The sequence below is a fragment of the Dermacentor silvarum genome, chromosome 4, assembly GCF_013339745.2.
Source record: "Dermacentor silvarum isolate Dsil-2018 chromosome 4, BIME_Dsil_1.4, whole genome shotgun sequence".
Lineage (NCBI taxonomy): Eukaryota > Metazoa > Arthropoda > Arachnida > Ixodida > Ixodidae > Dermacentor > Dermacentor silvarum.
The window spans coordinates 116,354,913-116,376,496 of NC_051157.2; the positions used below are offsets into that span (position 1 = coordinate 116,354,913).

Here is a 21,584-nt window from a genome sequence, read left to right on the forward strand (position 1 = left end):
GCAGGCAATCGGTCACGCTACACAGGAAACTCCGCACCTACTTCTTTTGCGTTACTTTGCTGACGATTACGATGATGTCGTACGTCCCATTTCTCGTTGCTGCAGCTGCTGTTGTTCTTGAGATTCATATTGTTTTTGTTATTTTTTTCACTGGTGGTGGTGATACTACATTATTATTTATTGCAAGAAGTGCGTTTCCGTATAACAAATCGTGTTTTTGGTTGTTCCAACGAGTATGTGTGTTGCATGCAAAGCCGTAAGAAGTGTGGATTATTTTGTCTTGCTTTGTGGTCTTTGTGTGATATTTTTTATCGCAGTTTATCTTCTGAAACAGCTATTATCGTTTCCCGTTTACATTTTCCCGCGAAATGTTATTTATCACCGAGCATTACATACAGCGGTACCTAAATCCGAGAAAAAAAGAGGGAAAAAAAGGAAAAAGAAACCTAGATGAGTGCTTATGTTTAGTAAAGTATGCAATACTTTTTCCTTTGCTGGGCCTGGCCTAACTGGACACGGCTGCTGTTAGCCTGGGAACTTCTTCTAGGGTGCTAACAAAGTAATGTGTGTTGAATAAAAAGCAAGTATCTTAGCGGTAGTGGTAGTATCTAATAATTTATGCTGCTTTTTACAGCTTGTCCATGCTATTGTTTACGAAGTAACAATGCGTTGACGCTATCGATATACGCAGACCCACCTCCGCCACCTACCGTTACTGTGACAACGAGGACTACCGAGTCTATAGAACTAGCCTGGACGCCACAGGACGAAGAAACTGAGGTTGTCGATGGTAAGCTGATTACCACATGTTTCTTTAATCTGAAGCGAGCCAAGCAGTTCCGTGCAGTCCTAAAATTGAGGTGCCTTATATGTCTGAGAAATAGTGATACAATGCCACGAGAGAATAGTCACGAAAGAGCGTGGATTAAGTTACCAGAACACCCTAAGTGATGGCAGGAAAACTTAGCGCAGTGGCACAGCTTTTCTTCATGGATGACATGTCACCGGACAGGCAAGCTGTGGTTGCTTTCGTAAACATACTGTAGACGTGTTTCTTGGCAGTAGAACAGCCGCAAAGAGTAATAACACTTCTAGAAATGCTCGGACTGACGTCACATTTCTCAGGGAGGTTCCTGTTCACAAATGTAAATTAGCAGCTTTGAAAAGAAAGTTTGGTAAATTTCGGTCTGGGTGGGAATCGAACCCGGGCCTCCACGGTGCGAGACGAGCATGCTTCCCTGAAGCCACGCCTGCTTGTTTTTTTTTCTCTTTTTTTTCTTACATGGTATTTATTGCATCATCCACGGTTGTGGCTTACTAAAGATGTGCCTAGTGCGTGCGTGATTGCACACGTCACGTGGTCACAGAGATGCGCTCGTGCCAATGCTGGCGCGTTCGCCGTCGTCGGCTTCTTCCACAGCTGGCAGGCTTTCGCCTTCACGTTTTACAAACGTGTAACACTTGCTTAATTTTCAATACGCCACAGGCGAGCTAGAAAAATCCTGTTAGCTCTAAAATAAAACTATGTATATTCATGTGTGTTATGCAGGTTCGCACACGCGTGCTGTTATGAAGAGCATCCCACTCGCGTAATGCGGAATATGTGCTGGGCTGCCACTGGGCTCAAGTTGCTTTTTCTTGTCCAATTTCATTTGCAATTACCGTATTCCATTATCGTTTCAATTAAAACACACAGGTAGTTTCCTCGATCATTTCCTTGGCTTATTGTCGGTTGTCTTCACGTGATTGAGTCTAACAGAATAATTGCGCAGAAACTATCGAAGATGATTGTCAATGTGAGGAAATCAATAGCGCTAACTAACTAACGAACGAACGAACGAACCAACTAACTAACGACCTAAATAACAACTAAAGCAAACTAACAAATGAAAGCTCAAGGCTATCATTTCCCTTCCCCTCCCTCTTTCTCATCCCTCCCCGCAACTCGACTCCGTGAAAGAACTTGCCATTGTCCTCGGCACCTTCGTATTGCAAGCCTGACCAGCCGACCACCGCTGAATAGGAAAAGAGGCGAAAGAGGCAGGAAAAGCTATTCGTTTTTAAAATCAAGCCCCTTGGTTGGCTTTATTCTAGTGCCCCGTACAAATTGCTGCCTTCAAACACTCTCTTACTGCTTTCCCAGAACACTCAAGAAATACTAACCGACCAAAAAGTTCGCCGTGTACTTAAGCACACATTACTACGAATATTTTGTGAATGTTAGAAATTTTGCGTTGGCGCAAACGTATGCATATGTTTTTTTTTTCGGTGTGCCATTGCGAAATTTCCACTTTTTTCTTGAGTTTTCTTTTGTATTGCCACAAGCGCGTAAAATAACTGTTGTGATAGTTTCTGCCTAGTTCACGGGGAGGTAGGACCAGCGAAGCTGCGCCGTTATGCAGCATCTATCCCGCCATCTCCACCACTTATCAACGCCAGTGTACTTATGTCGTAAATAAAGTTTTTATAAACTTTCCGAGAACACAATCCTGGAATGCCGACCTATAAGGCCGCCACACCAGATGTCGGTCAGGGCACAATTCTAGCTTTTACGTCCGAGTGGCCTATGAGAGAGACTTTGACTCTCCCAGGTGTTCTCCCACCTCATCTTGTTATTTTTTATTCGCGTGTTCTATTTCTTTCTCTGCTATTGGTTTCTTTTTTTTTGCCGGTTAACCTTCACCCAGTCTAGAGCAGAAAACCAAAAGCTTCTCTTCCGGTTCCGGTGTGTTTCCCATTTCATTTCTCTCTCTCGCTCTTTCTCTTCTTATATCTTATTGTTCAATGCAGGCTACGTGGCTCGCTGCCGCCTCCACGATGCCGTCGAGTGGAAAGAAGTGCCCCTGAGCCCCGACAAGCGAAGCTACCTCTTCGAGGGACTAGAATGCGGAAGCGCCTACACATTCTCCGTACTGTGCTTCAATCAGCATGGACGGAGCGAGCCCGAGGAGCTGGTGCACGCGAAGACCGAAGGCACAGGTTAGGGTTGCTCGTGATTCCCGACCTCATGGTGAACCACGGGGGCTAAACGCGAGACGCGAAGCAAGGGTGTGAGATTTGAGCGAGGACAGCCACGGTGGTCACCTTCTTGCCACCGGGCGTTTTCGTTCTCGTCATTATAGCGTGCAAAACGTCATTGAGAGCACGTGTTGATTAATTTTTGCTACCAGAAATGTGAGCGAACTGTATTTACGCTGTTAAGGTATGTCCAGTGTACACTGTTATAAACGTTTAGGTATAGAAATTAGTAATATATAACTATTACACACTGTAAATATATTATGTCGCGCGCATAGTTAATGCTCGTATACTACTGGAAGTCACCTAAAGGAGAAACTATACAGCGGTTTTTCGATGTCCACTGAGCCTAATAAAAGTTTCAATATACGTTCTCTTTTGCACTCTGATTATCTGTACCAAACGATATGGCTGCAAGTCATTAGTTTCCCTGAAAATGAATTTTAAAGATTGGTTGCATGTTCCCGACTCATGCTCAAGAATGTATGACTTTTGACTAGCCACCCTGTGTTTGTGACGTCAGAGCCTTCACCGCAACTTCACCAAGAAACGACGAAGCTGGCTCCTTTTAAGCGAAGCTTTATAGGCTCACAAGTGTCGGCGGTGGTGGTGGTGGTGGCGGCGGCGGCGGTGTCATGGTGAAAAGTGGGCCGATCCTGGCGATAGTGCAGAAAGGGTCCAAGCTCAATGGCACATACCAGGAACAAAAAGAGAGAGAGAAAGACAGAAACGAATAGAAAAAGAAAATATCCTAAGTTCCTAATATCGTTGCTGAAATCACCACTGTCTTGTCCGAAAGAGCTGGAAAAGCTCCCCGTGCAGTCAGAAGTCATCGTCAGCTTCACTTTTTTTGACGTTAGCACCACGTGTACTGCGTGTTTAGCACACTGTGCTCTGCGTGTTTACGTTACGGTAGTGTAGGATCTGGCGTCATCGACTCATCGTGACGCCACACGAAGCAGCTAACCGTTTCGGTCTTGGTACCCAGTTTATTGGTTATTTAAAGTTATTTATGAGTTTCGAAGCAAATTGAACCACCCTACCGGTAACAGGACTATCAGTGCCATTTGAAAACGAGAATATGCCTAATGTGGTTTTTGAAAAATGCCGGAGTTGCCCTTTAATCGTCCACGAACGCTTCAGTGATGCATCCTGGCTTACGACGTCCGGATGGTGAAACCGGCTAACACGAAAGAATTTCTTTTACCTTCAGAAATTTTGTAGATGCATGCCAATCCCAGCAACTAATACGCTCCATCAAAGACAGCGAAGCTGTGTAATTAAGTTTTCACACCTTTCGCAACTACCAAGGGTCTGTTCTGTCACTGCCCAAAATCTACCCGTCACCCTGCAAATGATTCACTATACTACTCGCGTACTCTGGCAAGGAACTGAAAGCTACGGTGGCAAAGCATGTGCATGTAAAAGCGCTCCTGAAAAAACCGTGCTATGTTCTCATGCGCGTTAGTTTAGGCTGTGGATGACAAAACGTGAACATCTTATTTATAACGGCAAGATGAGACAAAACCGACCGCTCAGTTTTAAGTTTCGTTTATTTTTCAGGTCTTTTCTTGCGCTTTTTGGCAAATGCGAAACACGTGCACGTAGAAGCTGCTCAGTTATCGATGATTGTGCTTCCGGAGGACTTTGTATTTTTCTTTGTGAGAACAATCAGTGTCCATCCAAAAGTGAACAACCCAATATGACTAACAAGTGTTCCCGGTAAGCTACTCGAACACATAATCTTTTCCAACGTAGCACATCACTTGGACATTAACTTCTTTAAACATCAGCATGGTTTTCGAAGAGGACTATCACGTGAAACGCAGCTAGTATAATTTACTACAGATATTTTGCTAAACGTGGATGCGGGTCCACAGACAGATTCCATTTTCACTGATTTCGCTAAGGCTTTCGATAGCCTTTCTCATTGCCGTCTCATAGATAAAATTTCATGCTTAATCATCGATCCCTAACAGTATCTTGGATAAGATTTTTTTTGTGTCTTTCCGTAAGAAATTCATCGTCGTCGATAACTATATTTTCAGTATAGCGATGTAACATCTAGTGTACCACAAGGAAGCGTACTCTGGCCATTACTTTTCCTGATTTATATTAACGACCTCCATCCAAAATAACGTCATCGGTTCGCTTGTTCGCAGACTGCGTGATCTATCGTCAAATCTGCTCACCTTCCGATCACGTCACTCTTCAACGATATCTTTACCTTATTACTAACACTGTGCTCTTCTTGGCAAATGTTTCTAAACACTGACAAATGAGAAATAATAACATTCACCCGCAAAAAGACATTTTCCGCTTTCGTTTACTCACTGGATAAGCACCCCGTTACACGCACCAACTCATACAAGTACCTCGACAGTCTCCTTACACCTAACCTGTCATGGTCTACGCACATAAAAAAAATAACTGCCAAAGCTTCACGTACGCTTGGTTATCTTAAGCGTTACCTTGCCGGTGCTTCTGCCCTCACCAGACAAATCGCCTATCAGACATTCGTAAGCCTTCAACTGGAATTTACAGCCCCTATCTGGTCACCTCATCAAGCTTACCTAATTGCGACTCTCGAGTTAGTCCAAAACCACACCACCTGCTTCATTGTAAGAGATTATCTCCGCGACTCTAGCGTGACTAGCATTAAGTCGTCTTTATCCCTCTCATCTCTTGAATCACGAAGAACCATAGCATTGCTTTGCCTGTCTATTTCACAATATAATCCATCGCACGCGCCCGTCCACCCTGCCACTCGCTCGTTCATCTCGTACATCTCGGCGTCTGCATAATCATCTCAGTTTCCAGCGTATATTTGGCCGAACCCATGCTTTATATTCATCCGCGTTGCTCCATGCCGTTCAGCATTGGAATAACCTACCACACGACATAGTTGACATTCTTGAACCTGTATGTTTCAGAGCACGCATGCACATACTATTTCCATAATTCATCACAACTAACTCTACTCCGCACCTAAGTTATCTGTAGCGAAGTTGTAACAGTCTTTTCTGCTTCATTTATTGCATTATTCAAATTTCTTGTTAGACTTGTTTTTTCCCATTTATCCGCTAGCATGTCTTTGTACTCCTTTTTTATATTTCATAGTCTTGTTGTTTTCTTTATTGCATTAATAACATTTGTTAGATATTTGCTGTTTCATATTTACCAGCTAACTTTCTATAATTCCTTTGTACAACTTTTTTTTTTTTTTTTTGCTATTTCCCTGCGTCCTCCGCTTACGCAATACTCCTTCGGGAGCCTGTGTGGCAATTGAATAACTAAGTGCCTCGCACAGTGCTTTGTTGATGTGAGCTTTGAAGAAGTCGCAGGAAAAATACTAACTTTGTAGACACAGTGTCAACATCTATTAAAATTGCGCGTTATACGAGCAAGAAATAAAGCCAAAAGGAACATAATTGAGAAAAATATTTTTAGCAACACTGAAAATCATCATCGTTATCATCATTATATTTTTTATGTCCACTGCAAGACGAAGGTCTCTCCCGGTGATCTCCAATTACTCCTGTCTTGCGCTAGCTGATTTGAACTTGCGCCTGAAAATTTTATAATTTCATCACCCCGTCTAATTTTCTGCCGTCCTCGACTGCGCTTCCCTTCCCTTGGCATCCATTGTGTAACTCGAATGGTCTGCTGGTTATCTGCCCTGCGCACTACATGACCTGCCCAGCTCCATTTTGTTCTGTTTATGTCAACTTGAATGTCGGCAATCCCCTAGTGGTGTGTGGATCCACACCACCTTCTCTTGGTCTCCTAACGTTACGCCCTACCATTTACCGCGAAGCTGTATATATGGCTGGACGACGAAGTGTTTCTCCTGTGGAATGCTGCTCTTTCTGTCTCCTGAGTTTTTGTGGTTTCTTGTGTATTCCGGGGATCATCGCTCTCCTGAGGGCGGCGATTGATCCTGACCCCATTGTACGTAGTCCCGACATGGCATTGCCTTCAACGTCGGACTCAAGGAAGCGGAACAGTCGAGATGATGACACCGCCAGCGACAGCACTGAACTGTATACGGAGAGTAGTGATGACAGTGAGGACGGCTTTGTCCCTATGGCGAAGCGGAGGATCCTCGGTGGGTCATCGCCGGGAAGTACGTTAAGTGTGAAGCCCTCCTGTAGTCCGCCGCGCCACACTATACTGTTTGTTCCCGTTGATTCTTCGACCAAACCGAGAAGCATGAATGGGCAAGTCATCTCGGCTCGTCTTGAAGCTCTCGTGCCGAATCGGATAAACGGCATTCGACTTAATCGTCGTAAGAACGTCCTGGCCATAGAAGTCGAGCAACCGGCTGCTTTGCATACCTTGCGAACTCTCACGGAGCTTGGAGACATCAGAGTCCGTGTTTACATCCCGCAGGACAGAGGCATGACAACATGCGTCATACAAGATGTCGACGTCCTTCCTGTCTTGGTCAAGCCAGCTGCTTACACTACGGACAAACTGCAAGTTAGCCGAATAGGCAACTCCCATTGCGTCAAGGTGATCTTCAAAGGCGACTGTCTTCCTTCACATGAGAAGGTTGGTCTTTTAAATGCGAAGCATTTCTTGCCGGTGGCTCTGTCCGTCCCTCCCTCCGCCGTACGGCGTCCACACCCGCACTGCGCATGCGCATCCTCCTCCCCCTCCTCTACTTGTCTCATCTCCTCTCTCGGCATTCCTCCTCTCCTCTCCGACGCTCCTCTCCTCTCCGGATTGCGCAACGAATGGCAACACCTGCGGCTCCGCGCGCGATAATGCGAAGCAGCTTAGGTTAGAGGCGCGACGGTCGGCGCTGCATACTCTGCTGGGGGGCGCCACTGTAGCTCGCGGTATAGTAGACAGTTTTAGCAGAACACCGCTTACGCTCCGCTCCGCTCAGATTTCACGCTTTGAGATACTGAAGGGAACTGCGTAGATTTAGCATTTGATAAGTGCGTCTTGCCGAGACGCGAGCGACGCGCTATAAACTCGGCTGCAAAACGACGAAGAGGCCAAGTAGGCACACTGTCACGCTCCACTCAGTCGGGTTTGTAGCGGAGCGAGGAATGCGTTCTTCGTTCCGCTGCCGGTATGAGCGTTGTGCGCAAGCGCAATAGCATTACCGCTAAGCGGTTGTGTGGCATTTGCTAGCATATGCCGGTCTGATCAGTGGAGCGGACAGCAAGCGCTCAGCTAAAACACTCTAATGACGCGCGCGCGCGCTCCGCTCCTCTCATTATCCTCCCGCAACGCCGCGATGAGTGCCACGGACAGCGCCAGCGTCAACGCCAGTGTCAGCGCCGTGGACAGTGGCGCGGAGAAGAGGGCTCAAGCCGCTGCCACGAAACGGCGACAGGCCGATCCCGAACTTTGGGCTCGCGAAGCCGGTAGCTACCTACCTCAACCTAACGGAAACGACGAACTGAAAACTAATGGGGACTTGAGTCGACCCCACGGCTGCTTCGCATACTACTCAGGGTTCCCCTACGGGAAGATGGTGTAATTTTTTTCGTCATGTCGTTCGAGCATTTATTCCGAGGCCTCTTCAATGCCACAAGTACTTGAGAATGGGCCACGTGAGTGGCCTGTGTAACAACAAGCCAACTTGCCCGCGTGGCGCCGAACTCCACACAGCAGAGTCCTGCAAAGCGACTACCCTGAAATGCTGAAACTGCAGTGGAGATCATGATGCCTCATCAAACAACTACCCACTAATCAAGAAGGAGAAGAGAATCTTGAGCCAAATGGTGAAGGACGGCTCGTCACGGAAGGAAGCGATAACCACTGTTGAAAGACGGCGTTCGCGTCGACGGTGCGCTTCCAAGAAAGAAAAAAAGTACTGTTTTGTTTGCCTCCAGAGAGCTCCTTCACGACGCCATCACCGCCGCCACCGCCAAGCACCCTACATCTACATGGTGAGAAGATTACCGAGGCTCAGAAAAAAATGTCACAGTTTCGCCCTAAGGGCGAAGCAATGAATGCGATAGCAACACAGCAATGTCATACGAAGTAAGGTGAGCGGCTTTGGTAGCAATATGAATTGTAGTAAACATGAGCTGATTAAGTAAGCAGGTGTGCTGCGGCGTAAGTAGACCGACATGAAGAGAGACTCGATGACCACGAGAAGGCGCGTGTGAAACGGTGGTGTTGATGAGAAGCGCTTCCCGTGGGTAGCGCGTGCGAAGGGACCCACCTGTAGCGCTGCACTGCCGATCCGGGCAGCATTGCATGTGTAGCGTGCGTTGGAAAATGTGACCCGACTATTACTAACTGAATGAACAAGCGTGGTGTGAGCGCGCACAAACAAACACGAATAGATCACACTGAATGACTGCAGACAACGACTGTCAAAACGCTGGCAGCAAGCATACGCCGCTGCGGGCGAAAGTACGTGCGGTCTATCGCTTCAACGGAAACTGAGCGGCGAATGCAGGGCGCATAAAGGTCAGAGCCGTGTGGAGATAAGAGACGGTGCGGACGAGCGACGAGCGCGGTTGTTGGCGGAGTAGAAGTGCGCCCCCCCCCCCCCCCCCCCCCGCTCTTTCCGGCGCTGGCTTCCTGCTTCCTTGCTTGCGCGTGGGAGATTGAGTGCGTTCGCTCTCCGTGATAGCGCGCGTCCCCGCACGCTTCCGCTCGGGCATACGGCGCGCGGCGAAGATTTTATCTATAGGGAACCTCACGGCGACGGCGACGGCGGCGACGACGCCGACGGCAGAAATTCGGTTGAAGTGTCCATATAATTGCTATCGCAATAAAACCTGACGCTGCTAGGCCTGCACTACCCCAGGCTCACTTCTCCGAGCAGCAACAACATCGACTACCGCCGAGCGCTAAATCGACAACAGATAATCAAGCTGCCCAAAATGTCCAGGTCGTTACTGTACTGAGGTCGCTGGTGAGTGTTGCAACGTCGGCGATATCAACAGCGGACTTTCTATTCTTCTCTTAATCTCTCGCTCCCCTTTTACCTTCCCCCAGTGTAGGGTAGCCAACCGGGCTCAGTCCTGGTTAACCTCCCTGCCTTTCATTAAATCATTTTCTCTCTCTCTCTCGTGAGTGTTATCTGCTCACTTCTGAATAATATGAAAAATACATCCGCTAAATGCGCACTGCAAGTCCTGGGCTCCCTTGAACCAGTACTTGCGGGTCTACGGCAGTACGATAATTTGACATCCACAACCACTGCGACCTTGGCGAGAACAAGTGCGCTTCCATACTTCAATGGAATGCCAGAGGTCTGCAGTCACGGATGTCAGAATTCCGGCACTATGTTTTTGAGAACAAGTTCCCGATTATCATCATTTGTGAACCTCATTTTTCAAAGACAATTCGACTGTCGGGTTACGAATCATTTGTTTTTTCATCATGTATTGAACGAAATCACGTTGTTGTGTACGTTTGCAAGGAGCTCACGTATGTTCAACAAATATTGAAGCCTCACGACGACAATCAATACGTATGTCTCCGTGTAAAAAAGAAGGCTTCATTTACAATGACAGGCGCCTACCTATCACCATCACGTTGACTTGATCGACAGAGACTAAACGACATACTCACGAAAACTCCAAGTCTTTGGATAATCATGGGGGACTTTAACGCCCATCATCCACTTTGGGGAAGCTTCAGGAGAAATTAACGAGTCACGAGTCTAGTTGATCTCGCTGCCGAGCACGGACAGGGAGTTCTGAACGATGGCAGCCCGACTTATCTCCGAGGGGTGACTTACAGCAGCTGTTTGGACTTGACATTAGTGTCGCATAGTTTAAGTTCCAAAGTTCAATGATTCACAGACATTGACACTCACGGCAGCGACCATATGCCTACGCACATTACTGTCAGAGGCTTTGACAGTTCTCTTTTGCCTGTGCTCTCAAGACAGATTGACTGGCAAGCGTACCAACTGTCGGTCGAGGACAAGTGCAGACATGAACATCCCGAGCCCCTTGAAGACATGATCATACAAGCGCTGCAGGCTTCTAAGCGGATGTATACAACACCGACAAATGCACACATTTCGACCAAGAACTGGACAGGCTTCGTGCGATCCGCCGGCGGGCCGAGAGAGGATATAGGCATACTAAGTCCACTTTTGACTTGAGGGAAGCCCGACGCATTCAGAAGAAAATTCAGTGCTGAGATGAAGAAACCTCAGGACCAACGATGGAAGAGCTTCTGCGATTCCCTGGACCCTCGCAAGCCGTTATCCCCCGTGTGGAGAACTCTTCAAGGTCTTCGATCACTTCCACAACAACGTCGTCCCTTCACAGTACTCGCTCTACATCAAACTTGACCAGAGCTTGAAGTTGCTGGTGATTTTTGCGAAAAGGTTATTGGTGACATCGTTCTACTGATGAACCTCTCGTTGCATGACGTCCCTGTCGTGAAATATCAAGGTATGGAAGTGCCTTTCACTATGGAAGAAATGCAAGCGGCTTTGCCTACGTGCAGGCAGTCGTCATCACCCGGTCCCGATGGGCTGACCTACATTGCCTTAAGGCACCTAGGTTCAACAGCACAATGCAGTCTTCTGGATATCTTGAATAAATCTTGGCATGATGGCAAAGTCTCTGACGAGTGGAAGTGTAGCCGACTGGTGCCTCTACTGAAGCCTGGATAGTCTCCGCTGGACCTTACATCACACCAACCGATTGCACTTGCGAGTTGCATCGGTAAGGTCATGGAGAGGATGTTGCTGACACGTCTGGAGTGGTACCTTGAATACTATAACATCTACCCTGATGCTATGGCTGGTTTTCGACGTGGACGGTCTTCAATAGACAACGTCATTGATCTTGTGACCTCCGTGCAGCAACAAAAAGCTATGAAGCGTCTCTCTTTGGCACTCTTAGCGGTAAAGGTGCCTACGACAACGTAACCCACGAAGTCATTTTCCAATCTCTTGAGGCTGCAGAACTTGGAGGCCACGTCTTTAGATGGATTAGAAGCTATCACTCAAGCAGATGGGTGTTTGTTCTTACAGAAGATGGCCCGACAAATAGATATATTTCCAGTCGTGGTGTCCCACAAGGCGGAGTGTGGAGCCCGTCTTTTTCCAACCTCGTTCTAGTGGGGCTCACCGAAACGCTACCATAGACAGATAATGTCTCGCTCTACGCCGATGATATTTGCATCTGGGCGTCCGGCGTGACGCGGCCACAGGTGCGCACCAGAATACAGAAAGCGGCAACCTTGACAGCGGCATATCTTCGCCGACAATGTGTGACAATATCTACGGAAAACTCACGCTTGCACTCTCTCGACCCTAACTTACGACTTCGCCTGCCACCTGGACTCTCCCGTCGAGAAACAACTTTACTCTGTCGCGTGTGGTTGGGCGTCGCATTTGCAAATTCCTATTCATTCCTAATAGGAATGGCTAACAGTGTGGCGTGCAATTTGTGCGGGTGCGATAAGATTCTAGAGCACCTTCTGTGCCATTGCCCATCCTTTGACGCTCAACGACGTACTCTACAAGCTCAACTCCGCCTATTAGACCCTGGATGAAACGTGCTCTCAGAGGAAAAGTTCCTGGGACCATGGCCTATGCATTTTTGTATGCGAAATGCCACAAAAGCCCTTATGCACTTCTTGAAGGCGACTGGACTGTATGATCGCTTGTGACAGTGGACCTTCCTCTGCGACTGAGTCTGTGAATGACTGACTCTTTATTATTTGCTTCTCGCTCCTTCTTATGTATTCATCCGCTTTCCCTCTCCCCAAGCGTAGGGTAGCCAACCGGGCACGTCCTTGCTTAACATCCCTACCTTTCCCTTCTCGCTTCTCTCTCTCTATCTCTCTGTATATGGCTAGCCGATTCGTCCGTCTGTCGCCTGTACGCCGAAACTACATAAAAGTGTTTTTCCGAGCGTGAAAGAAGCCGTGCGACGCACTTTGCGTGTATTCGCGGGCTTCTTTCATGCTCGGAAAAACACTTTTATGTAGCACGCATGAGCAACTGAAAGCTGTATCGGGAGTTTTTCATGTTGCTCTACGATTTTCTCTTCGACACTTTCCATCTAATTACAATATGTGAGAAGTTGACTAGTTAATTAAGAATAATTATGTAAATAGGCGGACTACAAAAAAATAATCTGAGTATCTCCAAGCGACGGCAAACAACATTACCTTGGTTTTGTCCAGCTACTGGGCATTTGCATATTTTTAAACCATGATGTATGATAGTTGGGACACCCTGTATACTATTGTGGCACTGTATATTATTGTGGGTAATGCAAAATGCATGATAAAACTTAAAATATTGTGTTAGTTAATCAATATCAAATACACCGTGATTGAGCGGCCGGCCGCAACGGCAGCCGACAGAGAGATATTTTGCAAAGTTTTTTAATGGTCTTCATGTAAGTTTCTGTAGACTTGACTGATGTGTGGTAAGATTCCAGCATCGTTTCAATATTCTTTCTAAAAATGGTTGTGGACCAGCTCTTAAAAGCTGACGCTGGATTCAGCCTGTATCTAGTTTGCTTGTTCTGCGTGTTTGGTTTAATTTATTGTTTGTAATTTTTTTTCCTCTTGCACGAGTAAAGGACGAGAGGCAATGTTTTTTAAAAGCTTATGCTCCGTATCCCCACGAAATGGCAGATCACTTATGTGCATCATCTTTCCTCCTTTCTCTGTGTCCTTGGCTTTTTCGCCATAGGTCGCATCACGATAAGTCTGTCTGTTCTAGTCAGATTACGTAACTAAGTAGCAATGAACTCCGTCATTCCTTGGGAGGTAATGAACACTAGGAGGAAATGAGTGCCGATGGTTCTCCTACTTCCGCGAACTGAGGTTTCAGGCGCGTCTGCACGGGATCCAGTGGCAGGGAATGTCAAGCTGCGGCAAAGAACGCAGAGATGATACAGAAAAGTTGGCAAAAGGCACTTTTCTTCATTGTACTGCGCTATTCCTGGCCAATCCCTAACACAAACAGACACACATTCCTAGTATGTGACTTCTGCACAAATAGGACGTATCTACACTACGTCGTCTTCGTTTGCGCAGCTTAAACAAACGATGAACAGAGACGTCCCCCACCGCGCCACCCTTAACGAGTACCCGTTACTGTTTACGCGTGCAGTGCCTCAGGCCCCCTCGGCCAAGGCTGCCGTGGTGACCAACAGGACTCATCTGGGCTTGGTGCTCGCCGCGTGGAACGATGGAGGTTGCCCCATCAGCCATTTCTTCGTCCAGTATCGGCCCCGAGACGAGGCCGAGTGGACACTGCTGAGTTCGAGGGTGCTGCCTGACCGTGACGTCGCGCTTATCGCCGACCTCGTGCCTGGCACCTGGTACCAGCTGCTCGTAGTCGCCTACAACAGTGCGGGCTCCACCAGGACCGAGTACACCGTTGCCACTCTAACAATGGCCGGAGGTGAGTGGGAAGCAAAGAGTGTCTACTCGGAGTCGCAGGCTAGCCTGTGCTTCGGTCCTGCATCCATATGAAGAAGCTGTACAGCGTGACGTCACGGAGCGTGGCGGCGCTGCCGTCACGCTCCATGGGGGCATAACTGTAGTTGCTACCGACTCTATTGGCGTAAGTGCATAGGCACTGACACCGCTCTAACGCTATAGACTCGAGCAGCACGCATTGTTGGCATATTTTAATCCCGAACTTGGGCCATTGAATATGTGTTACTGGGTGTGCGGCAGGCGAGGGAACAATTCTCAGTGTTCGCACGCACCGCCATGCCACGCTTCTTGTCTCGTAGGCCATGCACAAGCTTCTCGGCAGTGCCACAAGATGGCACAGCGTGTGCAGACAGTAGCGCGAGAACGGAGCCAAACTGCCGCGTTTCTCAACGACCGCACGCACCGGTGCGCCGTGCATTTCTGAGGCCACGCGTAGGCTTAGCGGCGGCACCGCTACATGGCACCGAGTGTTCTGATTTGGCGTCTTTCTGTAGTGCGCTTTGTTTGTGCAAGCATGACATGTCGAGCGTGTACAATTTGTACGCGGTGTGCCATTCCTGTGCGCAGATCCTTTGGAGCCGGACAAAATATCCGAGGTCGGCCGAAAGAGCAGCGCTCATCGGTACCGCAGCTTGTCCATCATCATCCCCGTTTGCTGTTCCCTCGTTGTTCTCACGGCCGTCACCGTGGCCACCATCGTGCTCATCTGTAGAAGGAGGTCCCCCGCATCACCACCTTCGGCTATTGGCGCATATGAAGGTGAAGTGGTTTCCCTCGCACGCCTTGCTTCTTGTTCACAAGCGATACTCTTATCGCCGACTATGTGCAGCCTTGTTAGTAACATCGGTTAGTAATGACGCAGATCAAGCTACATTTAGGTATGTACCTGTTGTGTCACCGTGGCCCATACTTAATGTTTACTAGTGATAGCAAACTCTTCTTGTTGATCCCCTGTCACCATAACCTTCGCTGCAGAGTGTATGGGCTCCCACATGCCGTTGTAGTCTGTAGACATTCGCGCAAATGTTGTCGGTGACGTGAAAAATTTCAGGCTCTAATCATTCGACCAGCACCAGTGAGGAGTTGCTGCGGGGCGGATATCTGCATACATAACGTAGGCCGCGCACGTTTCGTGCTTTGAAAATGTTCACGCGCCTTCCACTCTCCCCTTCACCTAGATGTGCGATTTGGCGAGGGTGTCAAGATGGACTCCATCACCATGTCTGAACTGGAGAAGTCGCACGCGAGCTTCGAGAGCGCTGGAGCTGACGCCGAGGGCCGCAAGTACTACTACTCGTCGCCCTGCATGTCCTCCAAGCTGGCAGACATCTCGCGTGGCCCCAATGGCGGTGACGACGCAGACGAGGCGTGTCTGCACGCAATGGCAAAGGCGGCGGTCACAGCATCTCCCTACTCTTCAGCGAGGTCTGTCGTAGAGGCTTACGACGCGCCACAGCATCAGCGTGATGGCTGCGTGAGTGACATGGTCCAATTATATTAAAAAACACTATTTAGATCAGACAAACATGCTGGAACATAACTTAAACGAAGCTTTAGGGAAGCAATTCAGGAAGTTCTATACACCAATTTCTGCGCATATGATTCTGTTTACATTAAGACTATGCAACGGGTGACCTCATGCAATGTTGCTGTTCATTCATCCACAAAGGTTACAACATTAATTTCATGCAATGTTTATGTTTATGCACTACACCATTCACAACCGCTATGACGAAATGCAAACACCAAATACTGCAAATGTACAGAGTGGGACCTTTGGGAAGCGATGTCACGTGAATGAAACCAATGTATGGTGTATGTCGAAGGGTGAATGTGAATGACTGGTGTATGCACCGAGGAGTACGACACAGATCTAGCTACATTTAAGGATTCTGATCCTCTTGCGTCACGCATACCCGTTGTGCAGGTTTAGGCCTTTTTGTCAGCCAGTATTCTAAAGCTTTGCTTTAGAATACTGGCTGACACATCAAATCTCACCTTACCGTCCAAAACCCGGACGAATGTGTCCGTCTCCTTTTTTGCGATTGTCAATTTTCTGACTGCATTAAACCATAAGCATGTCTAACACACTACCCCAAAAAAGCGTTTACTTTTGGGCAAGTCGAATCTCATTTATGAAAAAGAGCATGAGCACACAGGACCAGCGCTATCCCGTTTTTACGTGTTCGTTGTCACCGTCTCTTCGTGCTGTTTAAACTTTCAGTACGTCGCACTAACTTGTCTTCCTCAACCATATTACGAGCGATCATTCTTCGCTAACCGAGGTGAGGAACTGCGCAGAATAGAGTCCACGTTGCAATAAATATGTTTCAATTTGTCACGGCTTGTCGCCCGTTCGCCGTCGGCGCGAAGTCGTCGACGGGGTGCACAAGCCGGTTGGTCATTCCGTACTCAAGCGAACACAGTGAAAGGGTCAGAGTCAGGAGTAAACAAGAAAAAACAAGATATTTATCGACTGACAACGATACACAAATTACTAAAATAAAATAATAAAAAATGACACAAAGAAACTAACACACCTAAACTTAATACTGCTCAATGATGACGACAAAGAAATATGACGAGCAATTAACAGTAGATATAAAAATTAAGCAGGGTGCGGATCAAATACACAAGAATACACTTTACAGTAGTTCACTAAAAGAATGTTCAAAAGAAAACAAAGTTCAACAGAAAACAAACGATGTCATACGCGTGGCCGGGGAGCAGCAGCAAGTAGATGAACCGTGAAGTCGGCGCGCAGAGCTTTCTCGAAGAATATTTCTCAGCAGATTACAGGCGCAGCTTCTAGACTGGTTAGCAGGGACTAAAACCTGCGCTTAAATATCCTCTCCTTTCCCTAGTTGCCTATAGGTCGGGGAACGGCAGGTATGGGTGACAGTTCACCTAATTTAGGGCGTGCTAGCGCGCGCCCTAAAGGACACTAATAAAGTTCTTCGTCGATCTATCCATCCTGCCAAAGATCTTGGCCACGCCCCTTTTAATCAGGGGCGAGGGAATGGGTGATCCCATTGGACCCCCCCCCCCCCCCCGCTGTCAGAGGTCGTGGCCCCGCACTGGCGATGGTGGCACGGCGTGCCGCCACAATCACTCTATCGCTGTTTGCATGCTGCAGTGTACGCCACGGAGCAATAAGAATAGCTGTTATTGTTCCGCAACACTCCTGTAGCGCATAACAACTGAAAACGATTGCTTCTAAAGATACCGTAATGCCACAAATGTCGTAAACTAAGCTCCTATGGGATAAATAGTGCTGTGTGTTCCGCTATGTTTGTCATGTCAGGATGGCCGAGTGGTTTAAGGCGCTACGCTTAGGTTCGAGTGCGGTATTCTGGGCATATGTTCGAATCCCACTTATTATTATTAATTTTTTTTTTCAATTTTGAAACTTGGCATTTTTTTTTTTGCATTTTGTATCGACTTATTTGTCGTCCGGCCGCCGACGATGCGAGCGTCCGCTCTTGCGCAAGCGGATACTGCTCCAGTCAGGTAGACTGCTTCCTCCCTGATAGTGAGATTATATTTGGATCATCAAAACAGTGATGCGTTTATTTAGGAATAGCCACACAGACACACACGCACACACTTGGGTCCATTGACAAGCACAGAAGCAACAGCGGCAGACGGCCACACGGCGCCATACTCTTGGACAATGCATACGCTGCTTGCAGTTTGTGGACACGGTACAGAGACATCGCATATTTCGGGGTTTACGGAAAGCACTTGACCCCTCCCGTCTCAGTAACCCACTCAAGGCACGCGCGGGGCAGAGAAGACACAGGTGTTCGTAGAAAGGAATCTCGGGGCATGCATCAAGGTCGCGCCACAAAAAAAAAAAAAAAAAAAAAAAAAACTATATCTCTCTTTTTGCGGCCGCTTGCCCCAGTGACTGGCAATACCCGTCTTGCTCGGCCGTTCCTACGCCCATGGTGTTTTGGCGCCCGTTAATCGGCACGTCGCTGACTCGAAACTATGCCGCACCGTGACACAATCCATCCAGTCATATGAAACGACGTAGCCTGCATTGTTCCAATTGAAACCAGGACTTGTTATTATAGTAGTGCTGCAGTGCGAGTACGTGCGTGCAGACAGCCTAAGATTTGCTTCTTTCCTGTCAATTTCAGAAATCACGCCGGTCAAATGGTGTTCTCAAGCACGCGCTACGCAAGAACAAGCAACAGAATCCTATAGGTGAGAATTGTCAGCTGCCGATTTCTGCGTGCGCGGAAGATCGTCAAGGCGCCTTTACTCACCTAAAGACGACAAGGAGAACCAAGGGACACAGTTTTTGGTAGTCACGTTCATACGAAGCCAACATACAATGACACCGTCGAGTAAATTACTTTTTTTTTTCTACACCGAAATGTAAAAATGAAGTAAAGAGAAAGGTAGAGTATATGAAAAAAAAAAAAAAAACAACGCGTGTGATGCTCTTGCCAGTTAAGCAACAGCGCCGCCGTTTCCCCGTCCACTTTCATCGGTATTAATGTATTTGTGCTAGATCTAGTCCTGGGAGTGGTAGTCAGCGCCGCCATTGACGGGGCTAGGTCTAGCCAACGCATCTATAAATGGCTCGGAGTGGCGTGGAGGGCACTGCCAGGTTGAGCAGTATCGCCCTTCGTCCTTTCTCCCCACGTTTTCGGGCTGTCGTGCCCAGTGGCACACGGCAATACTTACAAGCACTCACCACACACGATCTGGCCACCCTGAGTATAATGAAGGTGGAGCCCCGCTCGCATTACCAACGAACCGCATGAAGAAAAAAAAGAAGACCAATTGAAATAGAACTAATATAATATTACACCACGTATGAACCCAATGACCAGAGTACGTACTGCTACATAACATAATTACATTATTTCAAAAGTACCTTTCAGGATTCCATTTTCTCGGCTAACTCCTGTCAAAAAGTATCTTTGCTTTTAAAGTATTGTTCTTTAAGGAACAATAAAGGACTGTCCTAAACACAGACGCAGAACGCGTCGCGTAGCGCTACATATTAAGTCCCCTCGCCGAATGATTCATAACCTGCTTCAGCATCCAAAAAATGTCAAGGTAGAGCCGCGAATGCGTCATCTTTCTCTTCGACTCTTTCCAGAGATCTGCAGAGAGGACCAGTACAACGAGCGATACGCTGCCAAATGCCGCACTTCTTACGGCTACAGCCGTTGCGCGGAGTACGCGAGGCACTCTGCCGGCTCTGCATACCACTTGTCTGAACCCACGGACGCCAATCTGCTAGACAGGTACGTGCAGTTTCATGCGTGTATAGTACCACCAGGTTCCTTCTATAATTTTTAAAGAAAATTGCAGGGACATCCATATGTCGCTTAACGTGTTCCAGGAAAGATTCTGCGTTTACCGCTGCACTGTTTTTGACAAACTTTTGCAGAAAGATAGCGTTTTGGTGTCCACGACGTTCAGTGTAAAACTTGGCACAGTTAATTGCTGGTTTTTAAGGAAAAAAGTGCAAATTCTCCTTCGTTTGCGGGGATGCGAGCTGCTGCCGTGACAGCGCAAATAAACTGGTGTCGCCGCCTGCCGGCAGCTTTATAACGCAGCGGCTAGGGAGATTAGCCGTGTGTTGCCCGCTCCTCTGGAACACGTGGCACCTGAAAAGCTACTTTCGGCAGCTTTGACGTTTTGATGTTTTGCAGGGAAGTATGACGACGGGTCGAGAAAGGCCGCGTACAGCTCGGCGCGGGCCTCAGTTCTACGCAGTACGCAAACACGTGAGCAGCCGGGCCATCAGTACCGGCAACACCCGAGCCACGTCCTGCCTTCTTCGATGATTGTAAGTAGAGAGCTTCAGTTGATGAATGTTTTAAAAGATCTCGTTTGATAGCGCGCATACTATTGCACCCCCTTCCTATGTGTGTGTTTGTGTGCTTGTTAATGCAATTGTGTTTGATATCATTGCAGTATGATAAAATAACGTGAGGACAGTTGTTTTCCGAAATTGATCAAAGTGAAATAAAAGAAGAGCCCTCCATATCAGCTCCTCCTGCCAATTGCAGCGGCTTTTCATTTCACCTCTCCCCACCTTTCCCGGGATCGACCAGTCACACCGTGTCACGACCACAATAAAGCATTGCGCAAAGGCGACCACAGTTATGAATCATACATGCTTTATCGGCTATTGCGTCAATTTCGAGTGAGAACAGCCATCGTTCACCTCATAACATCAGTCATGCCCTCTGAAACTTTGTGCCCTCTGAATTTATTGCTGCAGCTAATTTCCAAATGTTGCCGATGTACCACTTGGAGTGCTAATGAATGAGAGCCCACTTATTACGTTGACAGTCATCGGGAAATGAGTTATGTCGTAATTTTTATTTATTTATTTATTTTATCTTTCGCAGCGACGGACACTGCCACCGCCGGGAGAGGTTGCCTATAGGACCACCAGAAACTAAGTAAGCGAAAGCACAGATCGCATAAATCGTAATTCTAATAAAAAGCAGTGCATGGTGTGTTCATTTAAGAAATAAGCTGCGTTAAGCCAGTGCGGCTAACGTTTTAAAACGGTAGCTTTCCTTAGCTATCAATAAGGCTTCGACTGTGGCTAGTTAATATAACGTTCCATTTACTGCGCTGTTACCGCTGTAGTGTTCACACAAAGAACAAACTAAATGAAACGGACAAACAATGTGCGAACACACATGTACGCACATGTGTGCCCGCTTGATTTATTTTGTCATTTGTGGGAACAGTACATCGCAGTAAACAGAACGATTCTTTAGCTACTTTGGCCACATTGGCCGCTTTGGACGGTTGGACGATCTCGCGCAGTAAATAATGACACCATACCTTGTGACACAGATTGTCTACTGGCTTGGGCCACTAGGAATGTGCTAGTTGCTGTCCTGTCTAGCAGACAACATGTGTCACAGGGTAAGATTCTGAATAGGCAACTTCCTACTGGATGCTGTCTGACCTAGTAGACAATTTGGGTCACTGGGATGTACCCGAACAGACAATTTCGGCAATCCACATTTGGTATTGGTATGTGCCCAATCTTGGCTAATCACCTAGAATGGATTCATCGTGAAGGAAGGTAAGACGTGCAGACACGTACACAAGTAAAGAGAACCAGACAACACAAACGCCGTGTTGTGTTTTGGCACATCCATTCTGGA

At 47.5% G+C, this 21,584-nt stretch overlaps 1 pseudogene; it reads left to right on the forward strand.

The window, feature by feature from the left end:
• LOC119450563 (Down syndrome cell adhesion molecule-like protein Dscam2) overlaps positions 1–21,584 on the forward strand; it is a 156,752-nt pseudogene that overhangs the window by 131,815 nt on the left and 3,353 nt on the right.